This window comes from Leucoraja erinacea, chromosome 24 (assembly GCF_028641065.1).
Source record: "Leucoraja erinacea ecotype New England chromosome 24, Leri_hhj_1, whole genome shotgun sequence".
Taxonomy (NCBI): domain Eukaryota; kingdom Metazoa; phylum Chordata; class Chondrichthyes; order Rajiformes; family Rajidae; genus Leucoraja; species Leucoraja erinaceus.
The window spans coordinates 4,134,086-4,146,413 of record NC_073400.1 but is presented as its reverse complement, the minus strand read 5'-3'; the positions used below and the strand labels follow the sequence as shown (position 1 = coordinate 4,146,413).

Here is a 12,328-nt window from a genome sequence, read left to right as displayed (position 1 = left end):
TACTCCGGCATTTTTTGTCTAAATTCAGCACGTTGCTGGTATCTGAGTAACCGATGATAATTCTCACTAGCACAGGTGATGTCTACAATGGGCACATTCACAATGGGTTTACTTCTCCCTAATTGTTCTATCCTGTATATTTCTCTCCCCCTCTTATTTTGTGAAGCTCCATCTTTTAATCTGCTCTACTGCCTGTCTTTTTCTTTCCGTCACCAAAACTCTCTCCCCAGCCTCTCCCTCCTCTATCTTTCCAACTTTCTCTCCGTTATTTTCTCCCAATGCAGCTCACACTTTCCTGGAGAAGTCTGAAGAAGGGTCTTGGCCCAAAACATCACCCATTCCTTCTCTCCACAGATGCTCCTTGTCCCACTGAGTTACTCCAGCATTTTGTGTCGATCTACGATGCAGTTCCTTACCACACACTCTTGCCCCTGCTGGGTCTCTCCACCATCTTCCCTCGTGTCACAAGGAGCAAGAGCACTATAGAGCTTATACGGAGGTGATTTAACGGGGATATGATAATGCTGTACATGCCACAGCCACTACAGATCCTTCTCAGTTTATAAAGGCACAATGTACAGACATGACATGTGCACAAATGAGCATATAGACCAGAGGGATGGATGGGGATGGGTACTTGCTGCTGTGGGGGTACATTTACCTATGGCTGGGTGAAACGTGGCATTTCCATACTGCTTTCGGTAATAAAGAAAGCAAACTCAATGCTAGCATTTATTTTGAGAGGGCTCGTATACAAAAACAAGGACGTAATGTTGAGGTTCTACAAGGCGCTGGTAAGGCAACATTTGGAATGCTGTGTGCAATTTTGGGCACCATAACTGAGGAAGGATGTGCTGGCTCTGGAGAGAGTCCAGAGGAGGTCTAGCAGAATGATCTCCTCTGGAATGCGTAGGTTAACCTATGGTGAGCAGCGTTTGTCGGCACTGGGACTGTACTCGCTGGATTTTAGAAGAATGAGGGGGGGACCTCATTGAAACATATGGAACAGTGAAAGGCATTTCCACTAGTGGGAGAGTCCAGGACTAGAGGTCATAGCCTCAGAATTAAAGGATGCTCGTTTTGGAAGGAGATGTGGAGAAATTTATTTAGTCAGAGGGTGGTGAATCTGTGGAATTCTTTGCCACAGAAGGCTGTGGAGGCCAAGTCGGTGGATATTTTCAAGTCAGATAGATAGATTCTTGATTAGTACAGGTGTCAGAGGTTATGGGGAGAAGGCAAGAGGGAGAGATAGATCAGCCATGATTGAATGGCGGAGTAAGCTGGATGGGCCGAATGGCCTAATTCTACTCCCATTCCTTAAGACCTTATGACCTTCTCTCCCCATTGCCCCAACCCCATGAGCAGCAGCAAACACGGGGTGGGTCAAGCCAAGCTGCGCTGCTGTGCTGAGCAGACTCACGTCAGTGAGACTGGTTGGCAGTTGCTCTTCCCATGCCTGTTCGCTCTCCCATCCCGATTACTCTAATCCTCACCCACACAGTATTCATTTTCAATTTACGAACATCCTGGGTTACAGAGATTTATCGGGAATTGAAACCTGTTCTAACCTGCGGACTTCCTGTACATATATATACGCATCTTGTGCAGTATCGACGTTCGTGGCAATGGTCGGATGTTGCAACATTAAGTCGCTTCCAACAAAGAGGTTTCAAGTACAACAGAGCCATTTAACCCACTGCAGATATAAAGGCGTTTCACAGCAGCGTCAATATTCATCTCACTGCCCAAAGCTTTTACAATTTTCCTCTTCTTCAAATATGTTTCTATTTTTCCTTTAGAGGACGCAGGCCTCATCGCATTCCCCGTGGCAAAGCATTCGACGTTTCTCACAACCCTACACGTGACAACGGTTATCTGGAACCATTTAAAGTTGTGAAACATAGAATGTGAGAAAGTACAAGGCATGACTAGTACTTTTGCAGATGACACTAAAGTGGGTGGTATTGTAGATAGCGAAGATGGTTGTCAAATATTGCAGCAGGAATTTGATCGGTTGGGCAGATGGGCTGAGGAATGGTTGATACAGAGAAGTGCGAGGTGTCGCATTTTGGGAAGTCAAACAGGGGCAGGACCTACACAGTGAATGGCAGGGCTCTGGGGGGGGGGGGGTGTTGTAGAGCAGAGGGATCTAGAAGTGCAGATACATAGTTTCTTGAAAGTGGCGTCACAGGTCGATAGTGTGGTCAAGAAATGCATTCAGCACATTGGCCTTCATCAGTCAGAGTATATCGAGTATAGAAGTTGGGAGGTCATGTTACAGTTGTACAAGACATTATTGAGGCCACATTTGGAGTATTGTGTTCAGTTTAGGACACCCTGTAATAGGAAAAGATTTTGTTATGCTGTGAAATGTGCAGAGCAAAATGACGAGAATGTTGCCAGGGCTCAAGGGCCTGAGCTACATGGAGAGATTGAGCAGGCAAGGACATTATTCCTTGAAGTGCAGGAGGAATAGAGGGTGATCTTATAGAGGTGTATAAGATCATGGGAGGAATGCATAGATTAAATCTTTTACCCAGAGTAGGGGAATCAAGAGCCAGAGGACATAGATTTAAGTGGGGGTGGGGTGTGGAGATTTAATAGGAAGCCGAGGGGGAACATTTGCTCAAAGGGTGCAGGTATTGTACATGGAATGAGCTGCCAGAAGAGGTAGTTGAGGTAGTTACGATCACAATGTTTAAAAAACGTCTGGACATGTATGTGGACAGGATAGGTTTCAAAGGAGATGGGCCAAACACAGGCAGGTGAGTATAGTGTAGATGGGACATGTTGGTTGTTATGGGCAAGTTTAAGTTGAGTGTATCGAATTTAGTTTTGCTTGAAAATCTAAACTCAATAAGCTAAAGGCAAGGTACACAAAACAGCTGGAGAAACTCAGCGGGTGCAGCAGCATCTATGGAGCGAAGGAAACAAGTTCAAGTTCAAGTGAGTTTATTGTCATGTGTCCCTGTATAGGACAATGGAATTCTTGCTTTGCTTAAGCACACAGAAAATAGTAGGCATTTACTACAAAACAGATAAATGTGTCCATATACCATGATATAAATATATACACACATGAATAAATAAACTGATAAAGTGCAAATAGCAGAAAGTGGTTATTAATAATCAGAGTTTTGTCCGAACCAGGTTTAATAGCCTGATGGCTGTGGGGAAGTAGCTATTCCTGAACCTGGTTGTTTCAGTCTTCAGGCTCCTGTACCTTCTACCTGAAAGTAGCAGGGAGATGAGTGTGTGGCCAGGATGTTGTGGGTCTTTGATGATACTGCCAGCCTTTTTGAGGCAGCGACTGCGATAAATCCCCTCGATGGAAGGAAGGTCAGAGCTGATGATGGATTGGGCAGTGTTTACTACCTTTTGTAGTCTTTTCCTCTCCAGGGCGCTCAAATTGCCGAACCAAGCCACGATGCAACCGGTCAGCATGCTCTCTACTGTGCACCTGTAGAAGTTAGAGAGAGTCTTCCTTGACAAACCGACTCTCCATAATCTTCTCAGGAAGTAGAGGCGCTGATGAGCTTTTTTGATAATTGCGTTAGTGTTCTCGGACCAGGAAAGATCTTCAGAGATGTGCACGCCCAGGAATTTGAAGTTCTTGACCCTTTCAACCATCGACCTGTTGATATAAATGGGGCTGTGGGTCCCCCTCCTACTCCTTCCAAAGTCCACAATCAGTTCCTTGGTTTTGCTGGTGTTGAGGGCCAGGTTATTGCGCTGGCACCATATGGACAGTTGCTTGATCTCCCTTCTATATTCGGACTCATCCTCATCAGTGATACGCCCCACAAACAGTCAACGTTTCAGGGCCGAAACCCTTCTTCAGACTGATCTGGCTAACGGCAAACTTGCCAATATTGGGCCAAAGTGCCCGTTTCCACCCTCTGTGACTCTATTCAGAATGTGACCTTTCTTATAGCTATAGAATATGTGACAATTTAAACATTAGAATTCGGTGAGCTGAAGGGCTTGTTTCCATGATGTATCTCTAAATTAAACTAAATGAAAGCAGGTTGCATGGCCTCTCAACACAATCATGGCTGATTTCCAATCCTGGTCCAATATCCAGCATCAATATCTAACAATTGCCCTAACCAGCACTGTAAATCCTGCCACATTCTTCATTATACTGCCACCCCCCACCCCCCCACCATCTCTTTGTGATCCCACATTGTCACTTCCATGCATTTTGTTTCCATGCGTCAGCTCACAATCAAAATCACAATAATACTTTATTAGCCAAGTATGTTTTGCAACATACGAGGAATTTCATTTCCCAAGTCAGTCATACAAATAAAAAGCACAAAATACATTTTAGCATAAACATCCATCACAGAGACTCCTCCACATTTATCTCCGTGATGGAAGGCGAAAAAAAAAGTTCATAGCTGCCAATTTTCCTCAGCAACTCATCCTTTACATTTCCTCCTTGCCGCCTTCACTCCCTTATCAAAGAATACATTTTATGACAAAATTCAGCCAGGAAAAGTGGAGGTTGGATGGATTACACTCCAGGACATAATTAAATGCCCACGGAAAACCAATGAATATTCCTTCAGGGATCCCAATGTGGATCTTTGATTAATTTTAGTTTAGTTTAGAGATACAGCATGGAAACGGACCATTGGGCCCAGTGACTGAACATTGACCACCCGTCCATATTACTTCTCTGTTATCCCACTTTCTCATCCACTACTTACACAATAGGAACAATTTTACAGAGGCCCATTAACCTACAAACCCACAGGTCTTTAGGACGTGGGAGCACCCGAGAGAACCCACATAGTTACAGCAAGAGGGTGCAAACGACAGCGCCCCGAGATCAGCATCGAACTCGGGTCTCTGGCACTGAGGCAGCAGCCCACCAGCTGTGCCACTGTGCTGCCCCAATTAATATATTGTATATATTATTGGGTAATTATACTACCTATATAATCGCACTGGTCTAATTGTGCTTTGGTTGCGAATACCTATCTCAGTACAGAGAGGGTGGGATGGCGCCATGAAGATTTCACATAAATGACTGAAAATATGGAATCCCTACTCCACAACCGGAGTGGTTTAGTTCTGAGATACAGCATGGAAACAAGCCCCTTGACCCACCGAGTCCGTGCCGACCAACATTCACTCGCACTCTAGTTCTATCCTACACACTAGGGACAATTTACTAGAAACGAAATAACCTGCACGTCTTTGGGATGTGGGAGCAAACTGGAGCACTCACAGAAAGCCTGTGTTGTCACAGGGAGTACGTGCAAACTCCGTACACACAGTACCCTTCGTCAGGCTCACTTGTAATCCATGGGAAAAATTAGAATAAGCAGGTTTGAGAAGCTAAGTAACCGAATAACATTCCTGAATAGACAATAGGGGCAGGAGTAGGCCGTTCAGCTGATCATCCCCAATCAGTACCCCGTTCCTGCATTCTCCCCATAGCCCCTGACTCCGCTATTTTTAAGTGCCCTATCTAGCTCTCTCTTGAAAGCATCCAGCGAACCTGCCTCTACCGCCCTCTGAGGCAGGGAATTCCACAGACTCGCCACTCTCTGTGAAAAAAAGTTTCCTCGTCTCCGTTCTAAATGGCTTACTCCTTCCTTATTCTTAAACTGTGGACCCTGGTTTGGGACTCCCCCAACATCGGGAACATGTTTCCTGCCTCTAGCATGTCCAAGCCCTTAACAATCTTATACGTTTCAATGAGATGCCCTCTCATCCTTCTAACCTCCAGAATTCTTCTAAACTGAAGAGCTGCTCCCATCAACAATCACCACACGGTTAGGAGTCAGGCACCACTTGTCACATCTCCCCATCCCCATCTCTTTCTGCTTTCCGTAGAGACCAAACCCTCTGTAACACCCATCCCTTCCCACCTAACCCACAGTATCCAGTTTCCTTCCTCTGCAGGAGATGTAGCATCTGTCATTACACCTCCTCTCTCAATTCCACCCAGGGACCCCCACAGTCCTCCCAGGCTTTCAGGTGAGGCAGATATACACGTGAACATCTTCAAACCTTGTCTATTACATTCCCTGCTCCCAATGTAGCCTCTGTTACATCAGCAAGACCAAGCGCCTCTAGGCAACTGTTTTACCGAACACTGTCTGCCAAGGCCTTCTGGATCTCCAAGTTGCTAACCAACCAAACTCCACTTCCCTGATCACCTCCTCTGTCCTTAGCCACCTCCATTGCCTGAGTGAGGCCACATACAAACCGGAGAAACACCTCCTCATAGTCCCCCCTCCTGGGAAGTTTACAACACAACAATATGAATATTGAATTCTCCAATTTCAAGTAGCTCTCTTTAACCCCCCTTTCATTAGTGTGACCTCTACCCCTCGTCCCCCACCCACACATTTCTTCCAGCATTTCCCACCACTCCAAACATCCTGCTCTTTACCACTCCTTCACACACTCATTTTCCATCCCCTGAATTCCCCATTTTCCTTTTGCATCCCTTCTTTTCCCCTTTCCCGTATCAACTTCCACCCATACCCCTTCCTCCGGTATGGTGTTTCACTCCTCTTCTTCTCTCCTTATCTAACACCCTTTTGGGTTCTCTTCATCTCTAGCCTTTGTCACTTACTCCACTCATCTGCTAATCACCCCAACTCACTTCCACATGCCAGGCTTTGTCCCAACCCCACCTCTCTTTCCCAGCCCCTCCCCCCCCCCCCCCCCCACACTTCCATCAGCATGAAGATGCGTCTTGACTGAATACATAATTTCCCTCCACAGATGCTGCCCGACCTGCTGAATTCTTCTAGCACTTTGTGTTTTGCACAAGTTTCCAGCATGTGCGATTTCTTGTGCCTCAATATGTTCAGCAACTGTTTAGCAGACTGAATTGCTGAAGTTTACACATGCAGTTGCAATGCAGACATCGCCTTCTCACCAATTCCCAACATAGATCCAAATCCCCACAAATTATATCTGAACATGTCCAGGGAAAAGAACACATAAAATGGTCTCAAAAAGACCCAAAGTGCTAGAGTAACTCAGTATCTCTGGAGGACATGGGTAGGTGACATCTCTGGAGGACAGGGGTAGGTCTCTGGAGGACAGGGGTAGGTGACATCTCTGGAGGACATGGGTAGGTCTCTCTGGAGGACAGGGGTAGGTGACATTTCAGATTGGGACTCTTCTTCATTTTCTCCAAATATATGCTCCAGCACTTTGTGTCTTTTTTTGTAAACTAACATCTGCAGTTCCTTGTGTGTGCATCAAATGATCTGAAATTGACATTCCTAACCTTGTAGCCACATCCAAAGTCAATCACCCATTTCCCCAATACGAAATGCACCTTCAGTGGATGTTAATACCTGCAGCAGTGTCAAAATACATTAAAACTGGCTACCTATCCAACTCTAGACTCTGCATTGATTTTCCTTGCACATGCAAGATCTCCCCAGCACTTTACCCAAAGCATCAAATCTTCCCTGAATTGCCTAAAAAACATATCTTGATCCTGTTCATACATTAAAACTTTCCCCAAATCCTCCCTACCTGATAACCAACTCTCTCCCAATGCCAGCTCTCCAACCATGAGCAGCTATTCCCAGGCCCCAATCAATCACACATTCACCCAATGACTCCTATCAAACACTAACATTCCCTACACTTCCAAATCTCAATCAACTCTTTGCAACTCTACCCAAGACCTCCGAACAATCACGAATCCTCCTGCTGATGGCAATCAACTGACCACCTGCACCCGATACCTCAGATGAACCACAATATCTTCACAGTACACCTGAACAGGAAACAGCTATGCTCAATAAACCTACTCCAGCACCAGCTCTCACCAATATCTGCATTCTTGACTCGACCTTGTACTTATTTACTAAACATCAACTCTCCCCAAGACCACTGCCAAAAAAAACAACTCTCCCCGATGACTCTTGACTAACTACCAACTTGTGCCAGGATCTCTCACCAACCACCAACCCTACCCAGATCCCCAATCAGCCGCCAACTCTATCCAGGGCTCCAACAACTCTTTCCATCAACTCCTACCAACCCCGGGACATCCAACCAACTACTAGATTATCCACTACCCACCAACTCTTCTCGGGACCACTCGCAACATTTTCTCAGGACCACCTACCAGCCACCAACTCTCCAGGAAATCTCCCACAAAGTACCAACTTTCAGGAACACCCACCAATTGTCAGCTTTCCGCAGGACCACTGACCAACCGGCACATTTCCGCAGCACCTACCACCAACCTCCAACCCTCCGCAGGATCTCCAGCCAGCCACCAACTCTGCCCTGGACTTCTGACCAGCCACCAACTCTCACCACTGCACACATATCCAAGGGCCATGTCTCCCCAGCAAATCCGACCCCCCTGCACCAACTCACAACAGTGCACCAACCAATCTCCGAACTGTTCCCTGGGCCCTTAACTAGCCACCCACTGCTCTCCCAGGTCCCACAACCATCCACCGGCTCTGACCGCTCAGCAACTCATCTCATGTCCCTCAACCAACCATCAACTCTCCAGGGGATCTCCGAGTCCCCGCATCCTCCAACAACCCACCATTCCTCCCCAACACATCCAAATCAACCACCAATTCCCACTTGTCCTCCATCCAACTCCCCACAATACACCCACCCAATTGGTGAACTCTCCCTGGTATACCTGCCTGACGATCAACTCTTCTCATCAATCTGCCGAGAACCGACTCTCACCAAAGCCCCCACCAACCATTCATTCTTCCCAGTCACCACAATTGTAACTGAAGAAGGGTCTCGACCCGAAACGTCGTCCATTCCTTCTCTGTCCTCCATGCTGCCTCACCCGCTGAGTTACTCCAGCATTTTGTATCCACAATCTCAACTAATGTTCAGTTTTGTTTATTGTCACTTGAGCAGTCATACAGTGAAAAGCTTTCCGTTGCGTGCTAACCAGTAAGCAGAAAGGCAACACGTGATTACAATCGAGCCATTTACAGTGTACAGATACATGATATGGGAATAACGTTTAGTGCAAGTTAAAGCCAGCAAAATCCGATCTGAAGAAGGGTCTCGACCTGAAACATCACCCGTTCCCTCTCTCCAGAGATTGCTGCGTCCCGTTGAGTTACTCCAGCTTTTTATGTCGATCTCCGATCAAGGAGAATCAAACCCAATTGAACACCAACTCCCACCGCCAGTACATCTGATTAATCTATGATTCTCACCGGTATATCTGACCAACCACAAATTGACCCCCAGATATACTCAGTATATCTGACCCAGTACGAATTCTTACTAGTGGCTACTAATGCTCCTCAGTATCCATTATATCACTCTCCCTTAAGTCCTGTATAAACACAAATTCTCCCCAATCACCTAATCTCCTTAAAACCAACAAATCACCAATCTCCTATTATACACGTTGTCAACTTTGCCCATTATCCACAACAAACTGTCAGCATTTCCACAAAGTTCTGACTGTTCAGTAACTCACCTCACAACCCTCGATCAACAAACTACCTCTCCCCGAGATATTCAGCAAACCACCAACTCTCCCATTTTCAACTGGCTGATCACAAATACTCTTTGTGATCTCTGATTAAAACACTAACCCTTGCCAGGAACTCCAATCAGCCAACTCTCCCCAGAGCCTTTAGCCAGCCACTGAATCACCCCACTACCCCCTGGCCATCAACTCCACCCAACATTGAGATGAGTTGGTCATCTCAACCAACAGCGACCTTTCACCTGTTTCACCCACTGACCCACCAGGCCAAGTGGAAGCACCAAGCCATAGAGTGATACAGTGTGGAAACAGGCCCTTCGGCCCAACTTGCCCACACCAGCCAACATGTCCCAGCTACACTAGTCCCACTTTCCAGCATTTGGTCCATATCCCTCCAAACCCGTCCGATCCATGTACCTGTCTTAACTACTTCTTAAATGTTGGGATAGTCCCTGCCTCAACTACCTCCTCTGGCAGCTTGTTCCATACACCCACCTCTCTTTGTGTGAAAAAGTTACCCCTCAGATTCCTATGAAATCTTTTCCCCTTCACCTTAACCCTATGTCCTCTGGCCCTCAATTCGCCTACTCTGGGCAAGAGACTGTGCATCTACCCGATCTATTCCTCTCAAACGCCACTATAAGCTCACCCCTCGTCTTCCCGTGCTCCAAGAAATAGAGTCCCAGCCTACTCAACCTCTGCCAATAGAGACCCTCTAGTCCTGGCAACATCCACGTAAATATTCTCTGTACCCTTTCCAGCTTGCCAACATCTTTCCTCTAACACGGTGCCCCAGAACTGAACACGATACTTTAAATGTGGCCTCACCAATGACTTATACACACCCCTCCCGTCCATCGGACCACCGATCCTGCCCACTTAAGATTCAAGAAGCTGGAGTAACTCAGCGGGACCAAGGGTCTCGACCCGAAACTTCTCTCCGGAGATGCTGCCTGTCCCGCTGAGTTACTCCGGCTTTTTAAGTGTCTATGTTTGGTTTAAACCAGCATCTGCAGTTCATTCCTACACAATGCTGCCCAGTTACCCGCTCCTCCGGCCCCAACTCTCCCCAACCCACCCCCGTTGCTCAACAGACCTGCAGTGGGATCCGAGCAGAAACGCGGACCGTCTCCAAAGCACCCAGCGTTATTATACACGTGGCCGGATGAGGCAGTGAACAGGAAGCTTTCGAGTAGACTTTTTTTTTAACTTTTGCAGAGAAGAAATGAAACCCGAAGGCGCGCTGACGCCCACGGTCTGGTTAACACAGCGGCCGAGAGAGGCTGTAACACGGTACACAAAAGTACTGGAGAAACTCAGCGCGGTGCAGCAGCATCTATGGAGCCAAGGGTTTCGGCCCGAAACGTTGCCTATTTCCTTTGCTCCATAGATGCTGCTGCACCCGCTGAGTTTCTCCAGCACTTTTGTCTACCTTCGATTTTCCAGCATCTGCAGTTCCTTCTTAAACAGCGGGCAGCGGGGGACTGGAGCAGTTTAGCCCAGGTACTAACCCAGAGTGATGGGGTCGCCGTGTCCCCCCGGCCGCGCCGTGGAAACCCCCCCCCCCCCCCGGGCAGCCAGCAGCTCTCCACAACAGATGCTGCTCGACCCGCTGAGTTCCTCCAGCACTTTGCTATTTGCCCTCCTTTTCCCCAGTGGCTCGGAGTGGGGTCACTGGCTGGTTGAATCCAGTGATCCAGTGGGTGAGTTGCTATCCCTGCAGAGCTGAATGAGAAATTGAATTGATCTGAACTCACCCCACAGGAGTCGAGCGTGGAAAATCAAAGCTCCTCTGGCGTTTTAACGTTGTATTATTTCCCCGCCACAGCACTCGTGACTCAAGTCGTAAACGGTTGATTCCTATAAACTAACCTTGACAAGAACGGAGCGACTATGGCGCACAACTCGTGCAGAGGTTTCATCACAAGCTCTACAAAATGTAGGGCTCACCGCCCATTCAGAGTGAGGCGAAATGCAAATTGGAGGAACATATTTCGCTTGGGCAGCTGGGACATTGACATAGAAACTAGATGCAAGGGGTAGGCCATTCGGTCCTTCAAGCCAGCACCGCCATTCAATATGATCGTCCAAAATCAGTGGTAGACACAAATGTTGGAGAAACTCAGCGGGTGAGGCAGCATCAGTCCTCTTAATTCAGAATTAAGGGACAGAAGTTTAGGGGTAATATGAGGGGGAACTTCTTTACTCAGAGAGTGGTAGCGGTGTGGAATGAGCTTCCAGTGGAAGTGGTGGAGGCAGGTTCATTGGTCTCATTTAAAAATAAATTGGATAGGCATATGGATGAGAAGGGAATGGAGGGTTATGGTATGAGTGCAGGCAGGTGGGACTAAGGGGGAAAAAAAATTGTTCGGCACGGACATGTAGGGCCGAGATGGCCTGTTTCCGTGCTGTAATTGTTATATGGTTAAATATGGTTATATCCATGGAGCGAAGGAATAGGCGACGTTTCGGGTCGAGACCCTTCTTGACCCGAAACGTTGCCTATTTCCTTCGTTCCATAGATGCTGCCTCACCTGCTGAGTTTCTCCAGCATTTATGCCTACCTTCGATATTTCCAGCATCTGCAGTTCTTTCTTAAACATCCAAAATCAATTGCCTGTTCCGGCTTTTTCCCCATATCCCTCGATTCCAGCCCAGTGGTATGAATTGTGATTGCTCTAACTTCAAGTAACCCCGGCATCTCCCTCTCTCTCCCTATCCGCCCCCGCCCTACTCTCATCAGCTTCTCATGTTCGCCCAACAAACAGCTAACAATGGCCTGTTTCCGTTGTCATTGTTACATTTTTTGCATATCTTTCATGCATTGTTCTTTCTCTCTCTACATCACTG

At 47.1% G+C, this 12,328-nt stretch overlaps 1 protein-coding gene across 4 annotated transcripts in view; it reads right to left on the bottom strand.

Moving 5' to 3' along the window:
• Positions 1-11,390, bottom strand: part of LOC129708584 (monocarboxylate transporter 1-like) — a 53,826-nt gene extending 42,436 nt beyond the window's left edge. For 2 of the 4 annotated variants that reach the window (XR_008725374.1, XM_055654406.1), the window contains exon 1: positions 10,575-10,760. The gene's annotated coding sequence lies outside the window, so the exon portion shown is untranslated. Of the gene's footprint in view, positions 1-10,574; positions 10,761-11,235 lie in introns of those variants that run through there. The other 2 variants (XM_055654407.1, XM_055654408.1) reach the window with 2 other exon arrangements.
• Positions 11,391-12,328: the final 938 nt, after the last annotated feature.